This window comes from Microtus pennsylvanicus, chromosome 5 (assembly GCF_037038515.1).
Source record: "Microtus pennsylvanicus isolate mMicPen1 chromosome 5, mMicPen1.hap1, whole genome shotgun sequence".
In the NCBI taxonomy this organism is placed as follows: domain Eukaryota; kingdom Metazoa; phylum Chordata; class Mammalia; order Rodentia; family Cricetidae; genus Microtus; species Microtus pennsylvanicus.
Genome location: NC_134583.1, coordinates 80,434,920 through 80,451,626, shown reverse-complemented (window position 1 = coordinate 80,451,626; position 16,707 = coordinate 80,434,920). Strand labels below are relative to the sequence as shown.

The 16,707-nt window shown below is 48.4% G+C and overlaps 1 protein-coding gene across 22 annotated transcripts in view; it reads right to left on the bottom strand.

Moving 5' to 3' along the window:
• Nucleotides 1-873: 873 nt before the first annotated feature.
• Jakmip3 (Janus kinase and microtubule interacting protein 3) overlaps nt 874-16,707 on the bottom strand; it is a 129,369-nt gene continuing 113,535 nt past the window's right edge. For all 22 annotated transcript variants that reach the window (XM_075972631.1, XM_075972641.1, XM_075972637.1 and 19 more), the window contains one exon: nt 874-2,593. The gene's annotated coding sequence lies outside the window, so the exon portion shown is untranslated. The remainder of the gene's footprint in view (nt 2,594-16,707) is intronic.

Genomic DNA, 16,707 nt, shown 5'->3' with positions numbered 1-16,707 from the left:
TGGTCACCACTCTAGTCAAGTAGCTGCCAGATTCCCCCTACTAAAGGACTGTCCTTCTAATGACTTTAGGTATCTCTGGAAGAGGCTGCAGATAAGGTGTGTACTTCCCTCCCCAGTGGGCACAAGATTCAATTTCCCTTTCTGGAATGGAAAGAGGCACTGCTGGCCAGGTGGCAAAGACAGGAAAGGCTAACACAGATAATAAATTCACACTTTAATAATATTCATGGAGACACCTTGAGCTAGGATTTAAAACAGGTTTTATTAAAACTGTACAATAATTTACAAATAAGTAAAAATTCTCTGGTATATATTATAGGAACCACAATACAAAAATATGTGTAAAATTTATAATTGACCACCATACAAACCTAGTTTAAGCCTGGGAATACTGTTTAGCACTGAACGGAAAGGTCACATGTTTAGAGAGGGGGTGTTAAGGATCGCTTCATTGAACACAAATACTGCCTGGCACTTTGCCACGAGAAACCAAGTTCTGCTCCTTTTTGCATAAGTTTACAATAAAGCTTTTTAGAAAAGATACAATAAATATATGCTTTGATACATATATTCACAATACGATTTTCCTGAGCCTAAACTTAAATCCATCACTGTGTAATAACAAAACCCACCATAAGGGTTCAATGACGGAGTGATGGCAAGAGCTGACCAACTATCAGTGCCTCGAAGCCACTCTCCACCCTCCTTCCTGACTCCCAGGTGGTGTTTACAAGCCGTGTAAGGCACTCGGGTTTCCTGAAGGCTACAGAGTCTGCAAGGGCAGAGACTTAAGTCACAGCCGTAGGCCTTCAGCAACAGAACGCTAGACCATGGATACGAAGTAGACACCACATGGCTGTTCACAAAGGACTCTGCCGTTTACGTGGATTCCTAGTTTAGACGAACAAAAATGCTTATGTTGTTCTGGGTCGTGCACACACAGAGTGAGCGGGCTGACTCCTTAATGTAACACGAAGTCGAGGCCCACACCTCAGTGACACCGTTTGAGCTCCTGGGGGACACGTCAGGGTCCCTCTTCTTGCCATTGCACACAGATGTCCTCTCTTAGGAGCTAAGAGCAAGAGCTTACATGTGGGAGGGAATCCCAGCTAACCCAGCGCTTGGGGTAAAAGGTTCAGCCTGGGTTTAGAAAATGCACCTTACTTTTGAAACGCAAGAGCTCTTCAGACGCTCACTGGCAGCAAGAATTGGTCACCAAGGCTCACATGTACACCTCCACACACGCACCCAAAGTTCAGATCCGACCTTGGGATCATGTGACAAGAAGGTGCTTATGACACATGAGTAACCACAATGAGATCTAAAGCAAGTACAGCCGTCCAGCTAATCATGTGCTTTCCGGAATACAGCTGGGTGGAAATGCAGTTTGGTTTGTGGGATATCACCTAACATTCATTGAGCCATTTTCCTTTCTATGTACATATACTTTACACATAAACAATAATGACCTCATGCGCACTGGTACCTATTTACATGCCTCTCTTTCTTGCAGAGTCTTTCTTTAAAACAAACAACACCAAATACCGAAGTTCCCAGACCTGCGCTTTAGAGTGTCAGGGTTATTTTTAAGTTATTTCAGACAAGCACACAACATGCAAAGCCATGATCCAACTGAAACAGAGGGATGTGAGGTGGGTTGAGTTTCCAGTGCAATTTTTTTTGTTCCCAATCAACTACTGGTCTCTTGTAGGTTCACTTGGAGCTGGGCCAGAAGCTCTGGTAGGCAGGGAGCTACATGGAACAGAGACAGTTTCTAGATGCCTGTATTGCACAGTCCATCAGTCCCTAACCCAGTGGTTTCTCTCACCTACAGATCTGGCAGCATCACCAATATAGGCTATTCTTGCCATTCAGTGCTGAGTATAGCAAATGGACCAACAGAAGGCAGCCATTTAAATCAGACAATACCATGAACTCGGGACTGAAGATTTCAGACTCAAAGACCAAACCCAATGTCAGACTCAGCTAAGGAAGCAATCACTGGGTTAGAACCTTGTCCAAGTGCATCAGAAACTATGGCATGAACCACAACAGGAAGGACCAAGTGCACTTAGTGCATTTCCCAGCAGAAATCCTGCAGCCACTGAAGAAAAGGCCTATGTGTCCGATCCTGTAAGCTCTCCTCTGATTTTGACCTAGGGGTCTATAACCACTCGGTCATGCACCACACCGCATCATTTCTCCTGACACAAATATAAAATGAACTTAATACTTTCAGACAACCTTCTCATTCCTCCTCCTGCCTACTGGGCTTTGGAATATACAGCGCTGAATGCAGCAGTCACACCTGGCCGCATAGCTCGCCATCCAGGGCAATCAACTTCTAGGTGCTTTGAAAGGGCTCTAATCCATTCACCGACCTTCCACTGAGCAAGCACACTCTCCCTCCTAACTTCAGCACAGAGGGTGACAACCTTAGACTATCAAGGGTGTGATGAGGACAGAAGGGGCCTCCTCCAGTCAGGGATGCATTCTGGTCCACACAAGGGAAGACTTTCCTGGACTGTGGATGGCCCATCGAGAATAATGGAAATCTCACTTGAACGGTCCTCATAGGAGCACTGCTTTCTCTCTGGAAAAGAAAGAGTAGAGACAAGGGCTTTAGTGTAACTTACTTGAGACACACAGGAGTGTTCAGAATGTGGAGCAGTGCTCAAAAAAGCTGGGTCAAGAGGATCACCGAGAGTGAGGGCTGCAATCAAACTGGCTCCTCCCGTGGGCCATGTGTCCCATTATGGTGGTGCTGACACATCCAGAGCCTCTGCTGAGCAGACACCCTCCTAGGGTACTGCACAGTCACACACAGAGTGGAATTAATCTGTACTCCTCATTGTAGGATTCAGCTGAACCTTCCCTCGGTGGTTGCTGGAGGATACCAATTTCTTCTCAATTTCCTTTTCTTCTCTGAGCTTAAGAAAAATGTACCTCTGCTAGCTTCTAACTTTCTCTTATGCCCTTCAGATTTTTAAAGTGTCTAGCCACCAAAGGAGCTTCTAAGGTTTCTTTCAAGTAGATCAGTCCCTGATGCAGGGGTTGAGGGAAGACCCAGGACAGATGCTAACACTAACCTAAGAGGATACCACCTCACATAGAATTTTTTTAAAAAATAGAGGCTGGAGAAATGATTCAGTGGTTAAAAAGCTCTGGTTGCTCTTCCAGAGGACCAGGATTTGATTCCAAACCCCTGTGGTAGCTAAGATAACTCCAGCTCCATGGGATCCAGCCCCCTCTTCTGGCCTTCACTGGCATTGCATACACGCTGTTCACAGACAGAACAACCCATACACATAAAAACTTTTAAAATAGTAAAGGTTAAAAATTTTTAAAGAGCTAAAATAGACACATTATTCATATGCTAACTTCTGCACACATTATAGTTGGAATCGATGCTGTCATTATAATAACACCTTCTCTGCCTTTAATTTGATTCACTTCTAAATGAGTTGTTATAGAACCACCTATTTTTAGAGCATTCAAATGGGGGGAAGGGGACTCTTTCCATTCTAGACCTTTGATTTTGCAGGTACAAAGTCAAAGCTCCAAGAAGGGTAAGGGGGAATTCCCATGGTGACACTTCAGGCTGAGGAGGCCTGAGGCCTTGATGACCCTACTCTCCAACCCTCCCTGCTAAGACTCTTACCAACATAGCCATCAGCCCGCCCACCCCACGTACTGACTCCATGAATTATGTGATCAGATGTCCAGAGTATGAAATACACATGACAAGAAGAAACAAAAATCCACTGAAAATAATTCAGAATCTTAAATATGATTCCCTAAGACGGAGGGAGAAAGGGCATTCGATTGCCTGGGGCCATTCCCCCTATCGCTTTCTGAGTATTTGCTCTGCTTCGTTCACACACTCCATTCATTACCATTGCCTTCATCTGTGACTGCATGTGCAGGTACACATGTGCAAACACACACACACGCACGCATGCACGCATGCACACACAGTTTCCAGAGTGGGTGGCTTTTTGTCCTCAGCCATGGACTGTGCTGTATTAAACAGGCACACTGAACATACTTGTACACTGGTGCACATCTGAACATAATACAGCAGACACTTGCAGATAGCACATTCATATACATATACAGGCACAAGTGTACACCCATATATGCATGCACAGTTTCTAAAACAGCTGAATTTCTTCCCTCACCCATGACTGTGCCACACAATGCATGCATCCGTACATCCATATAACATGCATTCTGGGTGCACACATAGAGACATTATTTTGATCCCAGGTTCTAGTCCTCCCGAGTCCCCTTCCATCCCACTCCCCAAGTTCAAGCCTCTGAAAATACACTATTCTTTCTTCATTTATTCCATTTCTGGACACTAGGTCAGCTTCAGCTCAAGATTTCAGTCACGTTGGAGGTGTGCAGGGCACAGGGTAAGCAAGAGTAAAACCATGTTGTGTATCTGGCCTCAGTATCTGTGGCCCATAGGGATCCTCAATGTTCCATGCACCCACTGGCCCAGTGCTAGCTTAGACTCACAAAGGCCTCTGTAGTCAGGAAGTCTGAAGCGACTCTCCTGCCTACAACCTGGAGTTGGGAATACACCTTCTGAAACAAGACTACCTGCTTGGACCACATAAAGGCTCAGACGACAACAGGCCCTGCCTTCCCTCCCAGCTCTGAAACTTAGTGGACCAGGCTTGGGTGCCCAACCAAGTAAACTTCCCAAAAGCCTGGAATTATACACCTCAGGTGCCAGTGGAAGCATTACATAAATGTGCATCCTCCTGAATATTAACCTTCATCAGGCGATGAAAGGAGACAGAGACAGAGACCCACATTGGAGCACCGGACAGAAATCTCAAGGTCCAAATCAGGAGCAGAAGGAGAAAGAGCACGAGCAAGGAACTCAGGACTGCGAGGGGTGCACCCACACACTGAGACAATGGGGATGTTCTATCTCACCAAGGCCAGCTGGCCTGGATCTGAAAAAGCCTGGGATAAAACCGGACTCGCTGAACATAGCGGACAATGAGGACTACTGAGAACTCAAGAACAATGGCAATGGGTTTTTGATCCTACTGCACATACTGGCTCTGTGGGAGCCTAGGCAGTTAGGATGTTCACCTTACTAGACCTGGATGGAGGTGGGCGGTCTTTGTACTTCCCACAGGACAGAGAACCCTGATTGCTCTTTGGGCTGACAAGGAGGGGGACTTGATTGGGGGAGGGGGAGGGAAATGGGAGGCGGTGGAGGGGAAGAGACAGAAATCTTTAATAAATAAATAAATTTTAAAAAATGTGGTTGCGTTTCCCTTCTGTGGAGAGAATGTTCCATAGAAACGTCATGGGAAGGGAAGAGCACAGAAACCTGCCCCTGCCTGTGCTCCCCACTCCCCTGTGTGTCCAATGACACAGCTGCGGTGAGGACTCAACCACAGTGGGACAATGTGTCCAGCATAGCGTGATCTTGGTGAACCTAGAATATTCCACTTCCTCCACTGGGAAGCACAGCGGACCGAGAGGCTGTGGTCAGACAGGACACGGTCCTTAGCCACCGTGAGCATAGCCATTTGCTGGTGTGCCCTTTCATGCAGTAAGTGTGTATCTGGGTGTATCAGGAGCCATAGCAAGGACTCCACAGTGACGCCTGGAGGCACTGATGGCCGCTTTAGAGCTTACAGTTTACAGTTCACAGAGAGGAGCTAGAGGAACTGACTGACCGGCCAGCTCCCAGGAGAGATGTTGACTGCGGAGGGTACAGAGCACAACTGGGAGTCCCCTGCCAGCTCTGGGCCCCTCGAACTGGAGACTGTGAGGCCACTACCTGCCTCGTAGCAGTGTGACATGTTTAAATAAGGCAGCCTCGGGGCCACAGCCTGCCCTTTCTCTGGTGAGCGAGCAGGTAATGAAACTTCGGTATTGGGTTGCAGTGAGAATGGGGATACCCAGTGAGTTGGTAACACATCCAGGGGCTCAACTCATGGACCCAAAAACGTGGGGGTGGGGATGAGGGTAGGATGGTAACAACAGGGCTGTCCCTGATCCCGCCCCCCTGCACTTGCAGTGGGAAGCCCAGCCAGCAGGCATGAGGACTCCTTTGGAGCTGCAGAAGCAACACACATGGGTAGCGCAAGAAATGGCCCTGGCATATGGATGGGGAAACAGCACACTGATTTATGTCAAAACAGAGTCAGGGAGCGGCCCTGCCGCCTGTGTTTGCGTTGGGAACTTCCACAGGCTCTCAGCTGTTGGGAAACAGTAAGCTGTTGGCACGGGAGATGAACACCTTCCTGGGTCCCCAGGAGTGCAGCTTGGATCAAAATCAACGGCTGCAGATGGTAACACTGGAAAAAGCTGGGGGCCCACAGTCTCAGTCAGGATACAGAGACAGAGTTCCTATCTGGGGAGCCTACTGGGAAGGTTGGGACCCTGCAGCCCCCAAACACTATGCTCCAGGGTTCCCAGAGTAAACGACCACAAGACACCAGAGGACGGGCTGAAAGCAGAATCTTCCTGGTAAACTCTGTTTGTCCAGTCACATTAGCCAAACAAGTCCAGGCCACACAGAACCAAGTGGCACACCGAGGCCATTTTGGAGCCAAGGCCGCATTCCCAACACGCTGATTTGGGATAATATCAAGGATAGACAACCTGATCAGACAGCAATTTAGCATCTCCTTCCTTGCTCACAGCCATTCCAGCTAAACCACTGGTCTAGCAGATGGACCCAGTCCCCCCAGCTTCCCTCAATGGCCTGCTCCCTATAGCCTCAGGTCAGTCCAGGCCCTCACCTGCCCTCCTGAGAAGAGCACTGGGGGCTCACACGGACTGCCCCTTAGAGCCAGGCAGGGACTAGATGCTCCTGACCTCCTTCTGGGGCGTGCCAGAGGTGCTGACAACTGTGTGTTTGGTTCTCTCTCCCCATCTCAGAAGCTTCTCTGAGGCCCTAAGTGCCCCGCCTGTGAACCAGATTGGGGGGTGGGGGTGGTCGCAGGTCTTTTTGCTTTGATATCTGCCAGCTGGCAGGCACAGCTGCAGATCCTGCACAGGCCAGGCCTCTTGCTGCTCAGCAACTCACTTCCCCGACTCTCCTGAGCAGGGCTCAGCTTGATCCCTGGCTCAAGCTCCCTTTGAAACTCCTTCTCCCTTTGAAGCATCTAAATTGCTACTGCAGGACTGGGAAGGGAGCTCAATCCTCCCAGCCCCTCCTCCTGGGGCTCCAGCTTGAAGGCAGCAGACTGGGGAGGTGTGTCTCAGCCTCTGGGGTCACATGAGCCAACCTTTGCAATCAGCCTGTTCTGTACACAGCTGTGTGTGTTCAGCGGGCTATTTCTCTAGAGCACGAGGCTTGCTCTGGGTTCGCTGCTGTCCTCCCCGCTAAGCAAGGTCAGAAGCTCCAGGAAACAGTTGTGGTTGCCTCTGGGACCCCAGTGCCTTGAGAACCCAATCAAGAATCTGAGTGACACCTCCTTTAGGTAGAAATCCAGGAGCCCGACCTCCCGAGGCTCAGTCTTCCAACCATTCCCCAGGGGGGCGAGCAACAGAAGCAGGGAAAGGCTGGGCCACAACCTGGGTCCTAGAAGGTCTCGCATTTTCATTGTTCCCACCCAAAGTGCACCAGTGGGGGCCTCTAGTGATCTCTCTTTAGGGAGAGGATGGGTTGCTGCTACAGAGTGCCCGTTAGGCACCGTGGTAGAGGCAAGCAGAGTTTGGAGGCAGACAAGAGAGCACAGCCCAGGCAGGGAGGGGGATTTGTACCGTGGGAACTGCGCCGTGCCCTAGGCTTACTTTCATTCATCAGGTCGCACAGTGGTCTCACCTAAAGGCTTGGAGTCAGAGCCCTGGTGCCACAGCTCCTGAGATCTGGAGAGCACGGGGCAGCAGAATGACTACACCAGGTCCTGTATCCCTCCTCCAACCCTGTCAGCTTAGTCTGGAGACACACTTGGCCCATTCCTACCCTGGTGACCCCCACCTCAGCTCTTTGAGGACTGTTAAGAGGGAGAGGCCTTGCCTGGGTAAAGGGAAGGAGTAATTTCAGGGGTGGAGGCAGGCTAGACGCTTCCAGGCCTTTGTTCGTGATGGACAGACAGGCGAAGGCCAGTGCTTCTCAAGACTCTGCCTGTTCCTACTGGATACTGAGCACATTGCTCAGCCTCCCTTCGCCTTAGCTATAACCAACCCGATGGGTGGGTGTCACACACACAACCAAATGCACAGGCACTCCCATGCAGGTGCACACACATAATCAAATACATAAGCACTTATCCCTGCATCCCTCCACGGCACACACAGAAGTGGGCGCTTTTCACCTGCTTCCTATTGGTTCTGGGATTCTTCTCCAGTCTTAGCTGCAGGCAGCTGCTCTCGGCTGACGGTGGGGGTGTCCTGCTTACATTTCTGACACTGACCTTTCTAGCAGTGACATCTCTTATTAATGGCCTCACAGCCGCGCTATGAAAGGATCCATTATTACACAGACCAAGATGGTCACGTTATAGATGGGCAGCAGCTGCTCCCCAGGCGAAAGCTCCTGAGGAAGAGAGCGAACTAGACAATGGAGCGGCAAGGGGGAGGGGATACCCTCCATCTCCCAGCAGTCGTTCCATTCTGGTCTGAGATTTTTGTGCAGCACACTCAGGAACATGTGAGAAACGTCTTTGCCAGGAGAAACGAAGATTGTAGACCGAGCACAAATTAAAGCGTTGCTGCTGGGATGAATTAGAACGGGGTATGAAGTATTTCCCTGAGTTGGATATTGGCATCACTTGACCCGGTATCTTCAATCCTCAGTGGGAATACAGACGACAACACACACACACACACACACACACACACACACACACACACACACACACACACGAGATTCCCCCAGAACAAGAAGCACCACTCACTGGTATATAGCATGCAGGTTCACAGAGTGAGAGGTAGCATCCGGGAGGGAGGGAGTCACCTACATCTCGGGATGGTTCTGGGTGAATTTCAGCACAGTGATGTGAAGTACAAAGTCAGTACGCACAGGGGCCTTCCTAAAGACCCGAGAACCACGGAGAGCCATCTTTTTAGCAGCGCCAGAGTTCTCTGCAAAGCTCCGGGGGAAAGGGCCAGCTAGGCTTGCGCCATATGTCAGACCTGGTGTTGGCTGTATGTAATAGCCCCACAGAGGACACACATATGAAAGGACCCAACACCAATTACTGATTAGATCCTGTGACTATTGTGTGGCAGGCCCCCGTAGCAGGGTGGGGCAGGCTGCCAGGCAGGGACTAGATGCTCTTAAGAGGCTAGAGAAAATTTTTTCAAGCATAGCAACTGCCCTAGGAGAGGCCAGCCTCAGACTCAGTGTTCACACCTAAGAAACCATTGCTAAACTACTGTACCTTTTTGTTTCTGAATGAGATATACTAAGTCATTAAGAAGATCTGTTCCTTGGGTTAAAATGGAGAATATTACTTTTTTTAAAAAATTTTTATTCTATGTCTGCACAATGCTCATGGACTATGGGTGTTTTCTGAGAGAAGCAGTTTGTCCTTGGATTGAGGATCGACGCCACCACTTCTGGCTGGCCCGGGCCATAGCACATTGGAAGCAGCCTGAGACTGCACTCAGAAGGGTTTGCTCATTGGCATTCGGGCACCGGCTTCACGAGGAGCTGTAAATCTGAGGCTACTGACAGTTAATCTCACACTCTGTGAGCTTCCAGACCCAGAGCTGGAAGGAACGCAGTCCCTGGAGATCCAGCCAACCCCCAGGATCAAACAGAACCAGAGAGTTTGTCTGGACCTACAGGGAAGATACCACCAGCAGCTTTATCCCATCTGCACCCCAGTATGGGCACAAAGTAGGGGCATTCCAGCCAGGATTCACTAAATCCCAAATGGGGGCTTATTCAAGACAAGCGGAAAGGCTAATCAGGGAGGGGAGGAGCTCCGTATAAGAGGTTCAGGGGACAAGGCCACCCCTGAAAATTGAACTGCCTTCACAGTGCCTCCTACACAAAAGGAATTGGACATTTGGAAGGAATCAAGGAAGATAAGATCTGTTACTTAGAACAAGCCAGGGTTTTCTTTGTTCACATACCACAAAGTTTACTATTAAAAAAGATGATACATTTTTTGACTCTGTGTGTGTGCGCGTGTGTGCACTCATGTTTATATGTGCATGGGTACACATGTGTGTATGTATGTAGGTGGAGCCCAGAGGTTGACATCTGGCTCTTCCTCCATCACTATCTACTTTCTATGTTGAGGAAAGGTCTCTTATTGAACCTGGGGTTCCCTGATTCAGACAGTCTAGCTAGTCAGCTTGCTCTGGGGTCCCTGTCTCTGACCTCCATCTTGAGAGCTTCCTGGCAGGTTGTCACACGGACCCAGATTTTACATGGGAGCTGGGCATGAAACTCCAGCCCTCGTTGTTAGTTTCCAAACCAAGACAAAAGGCTGAAGTGCCGATTTAATACATCAAAGCAGACGAGGTTGCTAGGTTGTCCCTATATCCCTCAGTCCTTACCTGTTACAGGACCCCCTTAGCTGGCATGAACTTCTCCAACCCAGGGGGCTGGATTGCTCTCCCCTATATAATCCTACCATTTTGGTTACCTGCTCTTTGTGCATTCGGACCTGCTGGCTGCTGCACTGGTTCCCCTCCCCCTGCCTGTTCCCCCCCCCCCCCCCACCATGGCACAGCTCAGTCTTGTCACAACCACCCTGGATTCTCCTAGACGTCCCTGTCCCTACCTCTGGCAATGGTCTCCGGTAGTATACCTACAATAAACATTCTCCTCCACCATACCTAGGAACAATCATGTTTTCTTTCTCTCTTTTTTTTTCTTTTGCACTCGCTCATGTTTGCACATTGAACATTTTCCCCCTGAGCAATCCCAGTGGATCAATTAGACTTCATCAAAATTACAAGTTCTATATGACACGCCCTGGAGAGACTCAAGAGAAACAAAGGACTGGGAGATGGGCATGGCAGCTAACACCCGTGATGCCAGCACAGGAGGCTGGGGCTAGCCTGGGATAACAGTGAGTGCCTGGACTTCCCAGCCAGACTCCTTCTTATCTGTGTGCAGGTGTATGCACATGGGTGCAAGCCTACATATGTGCTGAGTGTGAGGAGGATTGGAGGACAGCCTCGGCTGTCACTTCTCAGGCACCATCTTCTCTTCAGCTATTTCTCAGATGAGTTCTTCCATTGACCTGAAACTTGCCATGTAAACTGGGCTGACTGGGCTGTGGATCTGTCCCCACAGAGCTGTGGTTACAAGCACGTACCACAATGCTTGTCTTTTTGTTTTGTTTTTAATGTGGATTCTGGGAATCACGTTCAAGTCCTCCTGTTTGCAGGACAGGCACTTTATCAACTGAGCCATCTCCCAAAAAAGACTTCTTTAAAAAAAAAAAGCTGGGTGGTGGTGGTGCACTTCTTTAATCCCAGAACTCAGGAGGTACAGGCAGGTGGATCTCTGTGAGTTTCGGGCCAGCCTGGTCTACAGAGTGAGTTCTGGAAACAGTCTCCAAAGCGACACAGAGAAACCTTGTCTGGAAAAACAGACAACAACAACAAAAAATGAAATATCTTTAAATTTTATACATATATTCGATAAACAAATGTGTCTATATTATATGGGAAAAAAGCTTAAAACAGTGCATTAGGAGGATATAACAAACCATTTAAAAATGGTAAAAAAAATATGAAGAGAAATGTTGCCAAAGAGACTATACGGATGGAAAATCAGCACAAAAGACATTCAACCCTGTTTGCCATTAGAAAAATGTGAACTACACCAAAATAAGATACTGCAAAAGCAAGCAGGCCAAGCCCCACGGAGATACAGATGCTCTCCTGCATTGCTGGTGGGACACAAACTGCGGTGCACAGTGGCAGTGAACAGCTCCCTATAAAAAGAAACATGTCGGTCCAGGCCACCCAGGAGCCCCATCATAGGTACTGACCCAAGAAGAAGGAAGGCTCCCACGCGTGGAATCCTGCACACAAATGCTATGGCAGCACTGCTCGTAATTGCCCTAAAGTGAATGCTGCCCTGATGCCCTTCAGCTGGAGATGCTCCCAAGTAAATAGGGTTGCCCTGGGGCTGGAGAGATGGCTCAGGGGTTAAGAGCATTGCCTGTTCTTCCAAAGGTCCTGAGTTCAATTCCCGACAACCACATGGTGGCTCACAACCATCTGTGGTGAGGTCTGGTGCCCTCTTCTGGCCTGAAGACATACACACAGACAGACTATTGTATACATAATAAATAAATAAATAATTTTTTTTTAAAGGATGCCCTGGTCAGCCACAAAATAATACGGAGGAGAGTCGGCTCCCATTACTGCAGATTATGCGATTCTATTGCTATGACTTGAAATGGCAAGACTGAAGGGGACTACCAGGATGGGCGGAGGGGCTCAATAGCAAAGGGCTGAGGAGGGGGTCTGTCTGTCAAGATGGTGGTGGACAATGTGTCAAAACCCAGAGAACACTTACTGCACATCATAAACAGTAAACATTTTTTTTTAAATATCAGAATGTGGGGTAAAGAGAGCATACAGGATGTGACACAGGACAGAGCATTGCCCTGGAGAGGGGGACAGAGAAGGACTCCCTAAATTATTGTGCTGGCTAGTCGTATGTCAATTTGACACGAGCTAGAGTCATCAGAGAGGAGGGAGCTCAGTTAAGGAAATGCCTTTATAAGACTGTGGCAAGCCTGAAAGGTGTTTCCTTCAGAATCCGTGGGGTAGAGCCCAACCCATGGCAGGTGGTGCCATTCCTGACATGGTGGTCCTGGGTTCCAGCAGCCAGCACTCCTCCATGGCCTCTGCATCAGCTCTTGCCTCCAGGTTCCCGCCCTATTTGAGTTCCTACCCTGACTTCTTCATTTGCTGATGAACTGTGATAAGGAAGTGTAGGCCGAATAAACTCTTTCCTCCCCAGGTTGCTTTGGTCATGGTGTTTCATTGCAGCAATGGTAACTGGCTAAGATAGTTATTTTGGAGAAAAACATTTTGTCTGGACACTGTAAGACCGAGGACAACCAGAACTATATTTGTGCTGCATTCTAGGTAGTGAAGTATGCCTCAGTGACCCTGAGATGACTTCAGATAGACCAGAACAAGAGCCACATGCCCCGCCACTGTCAAGGCAAGAGGTTGGAAACAAGAAGAGAGTGGGGTTAGAGCAAATCTGGCGCCACTGGTCTGAATCTGGGGGTGTGGTTATGAACTCATAGTGTTATAACACTGATTGATAGATGAAGAGGTAAAAGTAGATAGATAATAATGGAGGGGTATAAAATGGGTAAAAATAAAAGTAACATAAGTAGCTGATGGATAGATGATATATAAACAGAGGATAGATAGATAAATGGATGGATGGATAGATATAGATAGATAGATGATAGATAGATAGATGATAGATAGATAGATAGATAGATAGATAGATAGATAGAGTAGATAGGTAAGCACATAGGCAAGTCTACATAATTAAGCACACATACATGCTCCCTGTTATTAGACTAAACTTCTGAAGCTGTAAGCAAGCCCCCAATTGAATGCTTCCTTCTAAAGAGTTGTGTTGGTCATGGTGTCTCCTCACAGCAACACAACAGAGACAGAGACATACGCTCTGCCCACGAGAAGCTGGAGAATGAAGCCACGCCATCAGCAAGCAGACCTGAACCTAGAGATCTTGATTTCTTAACCTTATTCTCCAACAGAGAAGGGATGGATCTCAGGCCTTGAACGGGGACAAAAGATGAGCCTGGAGTATCTCGTGGTAACAGAAAGTGTATGCGTGAGAAAGGAAGGGACATGGAGATAGGACAAGCGTCAACCTGAAAGAATGCTTGAGGTTCAAGAAAATACGTGATGTGATTAGACCGACTAGGACACAGCGTTCCCATAAGAACTTGCCGCAGGGGCTGGAGAGATGGCTCAGTGGTTAAGAGTGGTTAGTAGCCTGCTCTTCCAAAGGTCCTGAGTTCAATTCCCAGCAACCACATGGTGGCTCACAACCATCTGTAAAGAGGTCTGGCGCCCTCTTCTGGCCTTCAGGCATACAGACAGAATATTGTATACATAATAAATAAATATATATATAAATAAATAAATAAAATAAAAAAAAAGAACTTGCCGCAGGGGAACAAGAGTTTGGGGAGGAAAAGCAGATTTATATTGTGTCACTGTCCTCTTCTCGCTGTACGCAAGTATCCCCCCAGGCTCCCAGTTCTGTGAGCACAGGATTCACCAAGCTGACCCCTGGCACCCCTGTTTGGCACACAAAGGTTCTCGCCGAGAGACACTACAAAATAACCTACAGGTTAGTATCAGTGTGTCGTGTCTGACATGATTAGGAAACACTGAGAATTGACACCTTTGAGTGGAGAGATAAGACGACAGCTATAGCCTGGGGTCCAGGAGCAGAACGTGTAAAGATTATTATGCAGGCTACTAACACCAGGAGAAGCTAGGCAAACGGCGCACAAGGACTCCCACAGCCGGATGTCATAACACACACTTGTTATCCCAGCACTTGGAAGGCAGAGGCAAGAGAATAATGAGTTCAAGATCAGTCTGAACGAGAGAGAGAGAGAGAGAGAGAGAGAGAGAGAGAGAGAGAGAGAGAGAGAGACGAATGAGATGGCTCAGCTGGTAAAGGCACTTCTGACCAAGCCTGAGACCTGAGTTCACTTCCTACCCCATACTCTTATGATAGGAGAGAGTTTTAGCTTGCAAGGTGACCTGTGACCTCCATACAGTGCCATGGCATGAAGAGAATGTGGCATGCCCATGCACATACGTACACACATCATTTTAAAATTAAAGCAATAAAAAACCTCTCTATACCTATTTTTTGTAATTGTTTTAATCTAAAAGTCACTTCAAAATAAGAGGTTTTTTTTGAACAGTTCACGGGGTGAATGGTGATACCCAGTCAGAAAGCAGGTGTCACTGCCTTTTCTGTATCACATGTGCGTCAGCCAGCAGTCCCCAGAGTGGTATCTAGGGCAGAAACAGGCACGGACCTTTGGATTTGATCTTCAGATGAGATGTTTTGTTTGTGATCTAACAAATGAAGCTTGCTTGACAATCACAGAGTGTGGAGTGAGCCACTAGTTAGCCATAAAGGCCAGGCAGTGATGGCACACACCTTTAATCCCAGGACTTGTGAGGCAAAGGCAGACTGATCTCTGTGAGTTCAAGGCCACCCTGGGCTGTGCGAGATTGACTCTGTCTAAAAGAGAAACAGAGCCAGGCAGTGATGGCTCACACCTTTAATCCTAGTACTTGGGAGTGACATGTCTTTAATCCCAGCACTAGGGAGGTGGAGACAGGAAGGGATATGGCTGGGTAAAGAGAGGAATATAGGGCAGGAGGAGACGGGAGCTCAGGGCATTCAATCTGAGGACTTGTAGAGACAGGATACCCCATTCAGTCTGAGGATTTTATAGAGGTAAGAACTAGTGGTTGGCTGCTCTGCTTCTCTGATCTTTCAGCTTTCACCCCCTAATATCTGACTCTGGGTTTTTATTATTAAGACCAATTATAAATCGCACAACAGCCAGGAGCTGAGATTACAGCATAGAATCCTCACAAATAGGCTGGAGACGACTGAGCGCCATGGGAGAGGAGCCTAGTGCAGCAGCCTCAGGTGGGGTCAGGGTGTCACGGTGGTCCACCCATAGCCAGCTCCAGGCTTCTTCACTTGGAGCCTCAGGAGTCAGGGCTCTGACCCTCTTCCCTCTCTGGCCCCTGCAGCTCTGGGAGCTTCTGGGTAGGTTTCTGACACTGCCTGTTTCTGTCCCACTGGAGTTGCGGGCCCGTGGTGACTGTCCCTTGTTGATCCTCCAGAGCTGGTACTGCTGCAGGCACTAGAATATTGCACCCCAGCTCCATGCACCTTTCCTTACCCGCTGTGTCTGAGCGGCCTCTCTCTGATTGGGGGAATGAGGAGAATGTTTGCTTGTCCCTGCACCACGCAAGGAATCAATCCCTTCTCCACAATTGCTGGTTCCTTTTATTATATAATATGCAGGCAATGCAGCCAAACTTCAGGGAACCTCTGGCTCTGGCTCCTGGGATGCTCTGTAGCATGCTGGCACCCTAGCTAAGAGGTAGCCATGACTTCTCACTCTCCTTCCCTCTACCTTGACCTCTCTGACTTTAGTGTCCAGGGAGCAGGAGATGGTCTGAGTAGAGCCCAGACTCACAAAATGCTTTTTTTTTGGGAAGGGGGCACCTGATAGTTATAGTTTGAACACAAAATATCCCAACAAACTCATATTGTCAATCATTCTTGGTCACTAGCTAGTAGCATCCTTTCTGTTTGTTGTTGTTGGTGGTGGTGGTGGTGGTTTGTTTTGAAACATAGTCTCACTATGTAGCCCAGTCTAAGCTGAAACTCATGATTCTCCTGCCTCAGCCTTCCAAGTGCTGGGATTACAGGTTTATGCCATCAAACCTGGTTGGTGGCACTACCTTGAAAGGGTCTGGAATCTTCAGGAGGCAGGTCTGAGCTGGAGGAAGTAGGTAATAGGGGATGGGCCCCTGGAAGGGTCTTGTCTCTGTCCCCCTCCTATCCCTCTCCCTTGTTGCTTACTGTCTGTTCTGAGAGAAGTAGCTTTGCCATTAGGATCTGTGTCTCATCACAGCCACAGAAACCCAGACCCAGCCACAAAGGTCCAAGTCCTCTAAAACCCTGAAGCTGCTCCATCA